The following is an 8,417-nucleotide window of genomic DNA, read 5'->3' on the forward strand; positions in this document are numbered from 1 at the left end:
GTAGACAGTTGGTGCGGGGAGGTATGTGGGGCTACTGCCGGCCCCAGGGTGGGGGGGGGGGGGCATATGGCAGCCCGTGCCGGTGTGTGTAAAAACGGTGTGTGTGCGCGTCTGAGCGCGCCTTCTTTCCGGAATGGGGGCCGGGGATCGGGCAAATGGTTTATTTGGGGAAAGCGACACCAGCCAAACGCCGCCACACATGCGTGTGTGTATGTGTGTGTGTGTGTGTGTGTGTGTATATGTGCTTTCTTTTCTCGCGACCCCCTCACACACACCCCTGCTCGGGGCCTGCCATCCCGGCGCGAACATTGCCCACCCAACCCTCCCTTCTGGATGCGCCTGGAGCCGGGGGCGCCTATCTCCCCCCCCCCCCGCCCCGCCGCCCCCTCAACCAGTGTGCCCGATGCGAAGGAAGGAGGGCAGGGGGAATCGCTGCACAGAGGGACACGACACCGGCGTCGGGCAGGTGAAGAGCTGAAATCGCCATATATTACAAGGACAGGGGGTGAAGAAAAGGAGGGGGTTGGAACGGAAAGAAGGACACAGGAAAGGAAGGGGAGAGAGAGGAGGGAGGGGGGGGGGGTCGGCTCTGAGCGGCCGGCGCTCAGACGGCGGCGACACCGCAGATGCACGCGCATATGCCATGGGAGGAGGCGACGGCGCGCCAACACAAGGGAAAGAAGGGACGGGGAGAAGAGGACCGTCGGCATACAGAAGGAGCGATGCGTGTGCCTGATACGGGCGGGCGGGCGGGCGGGCGAGCACGCGCACATGCACGCTCACATACATGCACGCTCACACCGACTTCAGGGCCACCTCGCACAGAACGTCAATCGACGAGGAGGTAGCCCCGTTGGGATCGGCGGCCTGCTGGGCCACACCGCCGACGCCACCGCCGGTGGAAGACCCAACCGGACCGGCGGAGGAGGCAGCGGCCGGTGAGGAGGCGCCAAACAGGCCAGCCGGGACGGTCATGCCACCGAGCGAGGCGAAGGACGCCGACGGCTGCCCCCCCGGCTGCTGGCCGGTGGCCGACTGCATGCCGGGCGACGCGCCGCCGTAAAAGAGGGGCCCGCCGATGGCGGAGCCGCCACCGCCGCCGGCTGTCCCGCCGGAGAGGAGCTGCGACCCGAGCGAGAGAATGTTGCCCATGGGCGGCAGCATGCCACCATCGGTGGCCATGAGGCCTCCCTTGTTGCTCCCGGAACCGGTCGAGTCATTGAGGAACTGCTGGGCCGCCTGCTGCTGGAGCTGCTGCTTCTGCTGCTGGTTCAGGAGCTGCGACAGGGCGTCCGGGTTGCTTTGAAGGAGGAGCTGCATCAATGTCGCATCGAGGGACGGCTGCATGGACGATCCCTGGGCCTGCTGCTGCTGTTGTTGCTGCTGCTGCTGCTGCTGCTGCTGCTGCTGCTGGGCTTGCTGCTGGGCCTGCTGCTGCTGCTGCAACTGCTGGAGTTGCTGCTGGAGCTGCTGCTGCAACTGGGCCTGCTGCTGTGCGGCCTGCTGGGCTGCCTGCTGCTGTTGGAGCTGCTGCTGGAGCTGCTGCTGCTGTTGGAGCTGTTGCTGCTGCTGGAGCTGCTGGAGTTGTTGCTGGAGCTGAGCCTGCTGCTGCTGTTGCTGCTGCTGCTGGAGCTGGCGCTGCTGCTGCTGTTGCAATTGCTGCTGGAGCTGCTGCTGCTGTTGAAGCTGGAGCTGGGCCTGCTGCTGGGCTTGCTGCTGAGCCTGCTGCTGAGCCTGCTGCTGGGCCGCCGCCTGCTGTTGAGCCTGCTGCTGCTGAAGCTGAAGCTGAAGCTGGAGCTGCTGCTGGGCCTGCTGGGCCGCCGCTTGTTGCTGAGCCTGTTGCTGGGCCTGTTGCTGAGCCGCCGCCTGTTGCTGGGCCTGCTGCGGAGCCTGGGTCTTCTGGGTATGTTGCTGCTGCTGCTGCTGCTGCTGCTGCTGCTGGAGCTGCTGCTGGAGCTTGAACAGGCTCGAGATCAGCCCCCGGCCGTCGGAGGTCTGCGCGAGCGACGCCTGAAGCCCGACATGCGAGGTGACCTGCTCCAGCAGGCTCAGGTAGCTGGCCGGCTCGGAGGCCCGGTCGTGGAATTGCTTGCTCAGATACAGGGGAAGCTGCTCGACGGGCAGATCGCTGAGCGCCTGGACCAGGCTCGCGGTGACCGGATCGGCCGCTGCCACGACGGCGGCACTCGTGCTGCCGAAGGCCGGGCTCGACCCGGAGGGAACGGCGGCATGCTGCCGGGCTTGGGGAGTGGCCCCGCCGGCGGTCGACGTCGACTGCGAGGGGGTATTACCGACGCCGGTCCCGGTGCCGCCGGGCGTGCTGCTGCCGCCGACACTGGTGGAGGGCGAAGACCCGGCCACATGGGAGGCCATCAGCCCGGTGGCCCCGCCGCCGGGGGCGGCGGCAGCGCCGCCCGTCGCCGAGGAGCCGCCAGCTGCCCCGCCGGGGCCCGAGGATGCAGCCGAGGACGACGCGGTCGAGGAGGAAGACGACGAGGGCGGCTGCATGGACAGGAACATCTGGTTCATGGGGGAAGACCCGCCGGCGCCGGTGGTGGCGCCGGTGCCGACATCAACCCCGCTGCCACCGCCGGTCGCGGTGCTGGCGTTGGTGCTGGGGCCACTGCCGGTCGAGCCCATGGCCGCCTGCTGCAGGAGCTGCAGATAAAGGGGCCGCTGCTCCGGGGCCACACTGCGCAGGAGCTCCTCCATCTCGGCCGACAGGGGAATGCCACCGATCAGAGTGGACTGGGGGGTGCTGCTGGCCGTGCTTCCGGCCGTCAGCGGGCCCCCGCCACCGGCAGCCAGGGCACCCCCGGGCCCGGCGCTGGGGGTGGCTCCGCGCCCGGTCACCGGGCCCAGGGGCGATGTCCCGGCCAGGGCGGCCTGCTTGTCCAGGGAGTCGGTGGAGGTCGAGCCCATGGGCAGGATGGTCGGCTGCTGCGGTTGCGGCTGCTGCTGCGGCTGCGGCTGCGGCTGCGGCTGCTGCTGCGGCTGCGGCTGCGGCTGCGGCTGCTGCTGCTGCTGGGTGGCGGGGGTGCTGGCAGTCGGACGCAGGATGGGGGTGGCCCCGCCGCCGGCCGGAGGCTTCAGGCCGGTGGCCCCGCCGCTCGGAGTGGGCAGACCGCCGCTGAGCGGGCTCGGGAGGACCGTCACCGAGGAGGAAGACGAGGAGGAGGAGGGCGCGCTTTCGGAGGCCACACCCGAGGCACTGCCGCCGGAGGAGGAGGCGCCCGAGGCGGAGGACGAGCCCCCGGCAGTGGCGGCAGCCCCGCCGCCGGACACGGCCGCCACGGCAGCCATCAGCATATCCGGGGTGACCACCCCCCCGAGCCCGGCGCTGTTGTACAGCTGCAGGATGATCTGCATCTGGTGCGCGGGAATGTGGTTCTGCAGGGCGGCCAGATCCACCATGCTCGAGCCATCCACCAGCATCACATCGCCGCCGGTGCCGGAGGAGCCGCCCGAGCCGCCGCCGGTGCCGCCGGAAGACGGCAGCATGACCCCGGCGGAGTTGGCCGGCGAAGCGCCGCCACCAGCACCGGCCCCCACGGTGGCCGGCGTGAATTGGAGCCCGGTTGCCCCGGGACCCCCGGCCAGCCCGGAAGCCAGCCCCATCCCGGGGGCCGCCGAGGATTGCTGCTGGTCGCCGCCGGTGGGATTGTTGCCCAGGAAGAGGGAGAAGTTGTTGCCGGGGCCGGTGGCTCCGGCCCCGAGCCCCGGGAGGCCCTGGAATTGAGCCACCTGGGCCTGGCCGCCCCCGGCGAGCGTGATCCCCCCCGCCGAGATGCCGGCGCCGCCGGGGTTGCCGGCGTTGTTGCCCAGCGACCCGAGCAGCGGGCCGAGGGGAGACGCGCCCACCTGCCCGCCGGAGCCAGTGCCAGCCCCGGTGCCAGCGGACCCGACCCCGGTGGCATTGAGGAAGATGTTGGACAGGGTGAAGCCGCCCGCGGAGCCGGACCCGGCGAGCAGGTCCCCGCCGGTGGTGGACGGGGCGCCGGCGCCGGTGGCCATCGGCTGGCCGGCCGCCGCCAACAGGCCCATGCTGCTAAGCTGGTTGAAGTCGATGGTGCCGCCGGCCCCGCCGGCCACCGCCAGCAGCGAGGAATGCAGGGCACTGGGGGTCGACGTGGGACCGGAGCGCCCGGCGCCGGCCTGCTGCTGTTGCTGCTGCTGCTGCTGTTGCTGTTGCTGTTGCTGCTGCTGCTGCTGCTGCTGCTGCTGCTGGGCCCCGCCGGCCCCGGGCCCCGAGCCGAAGGGGGTCCCCCCACTGACCGAGGAGATCGCCGAAGCCGGGGACGAGGTGGACGACGAGGCCGACGAGGAGGAGGAGGAAGACTTGAGGGCGGAGCCGCTGCCACCGGTGGCGGCGGCGGCGGCTGCAGCCGCGGCCGCGGCCGCCGCCGCCGCAAAGCCAGGCAGCAGGTCCCCGGCCGAGGCCAAACGCAGGACCGCGCTCCCGGGGGAGGCCGGGCTGCCGCCGGTGTCCGCGCCCCCGGCAGAAGAGAGACTCCCCCGGCGAGCGACCAGGCCGGTGGCGCCCCCGGGCCCGGCCATGTCGAAGGGCCCGCCAGCGGACGAGGAAGACGAGGAAGACGAGGAGGCGCCAGGCCCGGAGCCGGTGACATCGGCGCCGACAGCACCGGTCCCGGCCGCCATGGTCGCCTGCGCCGAGTCCAGGAGGGCCAGGCTCGCCGGGCGGAGGAAGTGTCCGCCGGTGCCGCCGCCGCCGCCGCCGCCAGTGCCGGAGTCCGTGACATCGGCCCCCGTGCTGCCGCCGCCGAAGGGGACAAGCTCATGCCCCATGGTGGGCCCGTGGAGGTGGAACTTATCGGTCTTGATCTTGGCCGAGGTGCCGGGGCCGGAGCCGCCGCCGGAGAACAGCATGTCGGCGGTCGTGCCCAGGGGCAGCGAAGAGGCGGCGCTTTGCAGGTCGAACTGGAGCTGCTGCGCGGCCCCCGGCGAGCCGAACATCTGGATCATGGCCAGCTGGGAGGCCAGCTTCTCCGACAGGCCGGCCGCCATGAGGCTCGGGGTGAGGCTCATGGTCAGCGGGTTGCCGGCCGACAGGAGCTGCATCTTGTGCTGCTTCTCGCGCTGCTGCTTCTGCACCTCGCGCGCGTTCCACACAATCGGCACCAGGGGCTTGCCGTGGAGGCGCCGGCAGTGGGCCATCAGGTTGGACCGGACGCTGAAGCGGACCCCGCAGTTGGGGACCGGGCATTGGAAGGGCTGGGGGGGGGGGGAGGCGAGAGAAGGAGACGGGAAGAGGGGGCAAAGGAGCAAAGGGCCAAGGAGTCAGTGGCGGATCAGGGGGGGGGGGCGGGACCAAAAAGACAGAGGAGGGACACATACCCGCTCCTTGGTGTGCGAGCGAAGGTGCTGCACGAGCTTGGTGCGCTCGGCGTAGGGGGCCTCGCGCCAGCAGCCGTCCCAGAGACAGCACAGGCGCGGGCGATCGGAGGCATCGGCGGCGGCGGCGGCAGCGGCCGCGGCCGCGGCGGCCGCCGCGGCGGCCGCCGCCCCAGCCGGGCTGCCCACCACCGCGGCCGTCAGCACCCCCGCAGTGCGGGCGCTCAGCAGGGGGGAGCTCATGAGCGACGACCCGGCGGATGCCTGCGAGGCCAGAGCCGCGCCGCTGATGCCGGTGGTGCCGGACCCGAGGACCACCCCCGGGCCAACATGGTAATCCTCCAGGTGCACGACCAGGTCCTCGAGGGTGAGCATCTGCGAACCGCAGCCGTCCCACCGGCAGACGAAGATCTCCACCGTCATGCCATTGGGCGTGGTGGCCACGATGGTGGGAGACGCGGCGCCGGAGGAGGCATTGGCGTTCGCCCCGCCGGAGGGGCCGCCACCCACGGCGGCCGCCGCGGCCGCGGCCGCGGCCGCAGCCGCAGCCGACACCGAAGGCCCGGTCACCAGGCCACCGGCGCCCTGCTGCTGCTGCTGCGACTGCTGCGACTGCTGCGACTGCTGCGACTGCTGCGACTGTTGCTGCTGCTGCTGCTGCTGCTGCTGCTGCTGCTGCTGCAGGTGTGCCAGGCGGGCGCCGCCGGCCTGGGCGAAGTGACGATGCAGCGAGGTCAGCTCGGCCAGCGGGTCGTCCGTGGTATCGAGCTCCGGGCTGATGGTGTCCTGGCTGGCATCCCCGTCGAGGACCATGGCGTCGGCCGTCGAGTCGCCCTGGAGCAGCAGCTGCTGCTGCTTGTTCGAGAGCAGGCTGCCAGGGATCGGGAGGCCGACCTTGGCCGACCCGCCGCCGCCGCCGCCGCCGCCGCCCGGCGACTGGACCAGCGGCCCTGGAGGAGAGGGCGAGAGCGGCTTGGCGCCGGCCGCGGCGGACGCCAGCACAAGGGCCTGGTCGTCCCCGGGGCGGCCGGGGCCGGGGTTGCTGCCGGTGTTGGTGTTGCGCAGGGCGGCGGCGGTGGCGGCGGCCACCGCGGCCACCTGGCCGAAGGGCTGGAACTGTGGCATCTGCGGCATCTGCTGCATCTGTTGCATCTGCTGCATTTGCTGCATCTGCTGCATCTGCTGCATTTGCTGCATCTGTTGCATCTGCTGCATCTGCTGGAGCTGCTGCAGTTGCTGGAGCTGCTGCAGCTGCTGCTGGGGGTGCGTGGGGCCCAGCAGCGAGCTGGGGAGCGTGATGCCAGAGGAAGAGGAAGAAGAGGAGGAGGAGGGGGAGGGGGAGGAGCGCGAAGTGGCCGAGGCTGCGGCGGCCGTGATCAGCGGCACCGTGGTCGGCGACGAGCCGGCCGAGGCCGAGGAAGCCACCGCGGCCTTGACCGTGGCCATGGCCGCGTCGAAGGCGCTCGTGGGCGTCGCGCCGGCGTCGGGCCCATCGGCCGGGGGCGAGGCGGCGTGCTTCTTGCGCGCGGCCAGCAGGCCGGCGTCGGGCTCGTCGGCCGAGCGCTTACCGGCGGGCGTGCCGGCCGGGGCGTCGGCGGCATCGGCCCCGGCATCGGCCTGCTGCGGGGCCTGTTGCTGCTGCTGCTGCTGCTGCTGCATGAGGGACGGCCCCAGCATGTTGGCCAGGATGCTGCTGATCTGGCCGGCGGTGGTGGCGGCGGCGGCTGCGGCCGCGGCCGAGGTCGGGCTGCTGCCGCCACCGCTGCCGGCGGTGCCATTGGAGCCGGCAGGGTCGTTGGAGCTGGCGAGGGCATTGGGCCCGGTGGCGGCGGGGGTGGCGGTCGCCATGGCCGCCGCCGCCGCCGCCGCCGCGCCCAGCGGCGATGGCAATGGCGATGAGGCGCCCGAGGGGGAGGAGGCCGTGGCCGCGGTCAGGGCCGCCGCCGCGGCCGCCGCCGATCGCAGCCCGCTCTTCATGGCCATCTCCAGGGCCGCGGTCGCAAGCGGGTCCGGGGTTTGAACCGGCGAGGTGGCCCCGGCGGCGGCGGCGGCAGCAGCAGTCGGGGACAGCGGCCCGGCCGGCGACGAGGGCAGCGGGGCCGCCTTGGCAGGGCCGGCGTCCAGCAGCCCCCCGGCCGGGGTGCCGGCCGTGATGACCCCCAGCGACATGAGCGCCTGGCTGGTGGTGGTGGGAGTGCTGCCGGGCGAGGAGGACGTCGTGCCGGCGCTCTCCTCGGAGGCGGACTTGTTGCCGGCCCCGGCGAAGAACCCGGCATTGGTGGCGGCCGACAAGTCGGCCAGCGACTGCGACGAGAGGGACAGCAGGCGCTGGGTCGGCAGGCCGGACAGGGCGGCGATCTTGGCCACGGCGGCCGACGTGGGGCTGGCCGAGCGCCGGAGCGACTCGACCATGGCGGCGGCCGTATCGCCAGCCAGGTCCAGGCTGTCCGGGCGCTTGTTGGCCAGCGACATGAGGGCGTTGGCCGCGGGGTCGATGTCGTCCGGGGCGGCCCCGGCGGTGTTGGCGCTGGCGCTGGCGCTGGCGCCGGTGTTGGCGGGCGTGGGCTCGCCTGTCGCGGGGCTGGCACCCACCGGCGACCCGGGGCGCGACTGCTGCTGCTGCTGCTGCTGCTGCTGCTGCTGCTTGGACAGCAGGGCCGAGGTGGCACTCATGAGCAGGTCCACCGACAGCTTGCTCATGTCCAGGGACTCGCTGGAAGGGGTCTCGTTGGGGGTGGGAGTGGCGGCGGCGGCGGCGGCGGCTGTGGAGGTGGAGGTGGCCGGGGTGGCGCCTCCGGGGGAGGCGGGGGAGGTGGCCCCGGGGGTGGTGGCGATGGTGTCGGCGACGACCGGCGACTCGACCGGCGAGCCGGCGCCGGGGAGCACGTCAGCCGGGGCGAAGGGCGGCCCGGCCGGGAGGGGAGTCATGCTGACACGGGGGGAGGGGAGGGGGGGGGAGGGGCGCGCGCCGGCGACGAGGCTGCAGCGGCGGCGGCGGCGGCAGCAGCAGCAGCAGCAGGGGTGTCAGGCGGCGGCGACGGGAGGGGGAAGGGGGGCGGAGGGGG

The sequence above is a fragment of the Fonticula alba genome, assembly GCF_000388065.1.
Source record: "Fonticula alba strain ATCC 38817 unplaced genomic scaffold supercont2.14, whole genome shotgun sequence".
NCBI lineage: Eukaryota > Rotosphaerida > Fonticulaceae > Fonticula > Fonticula alba.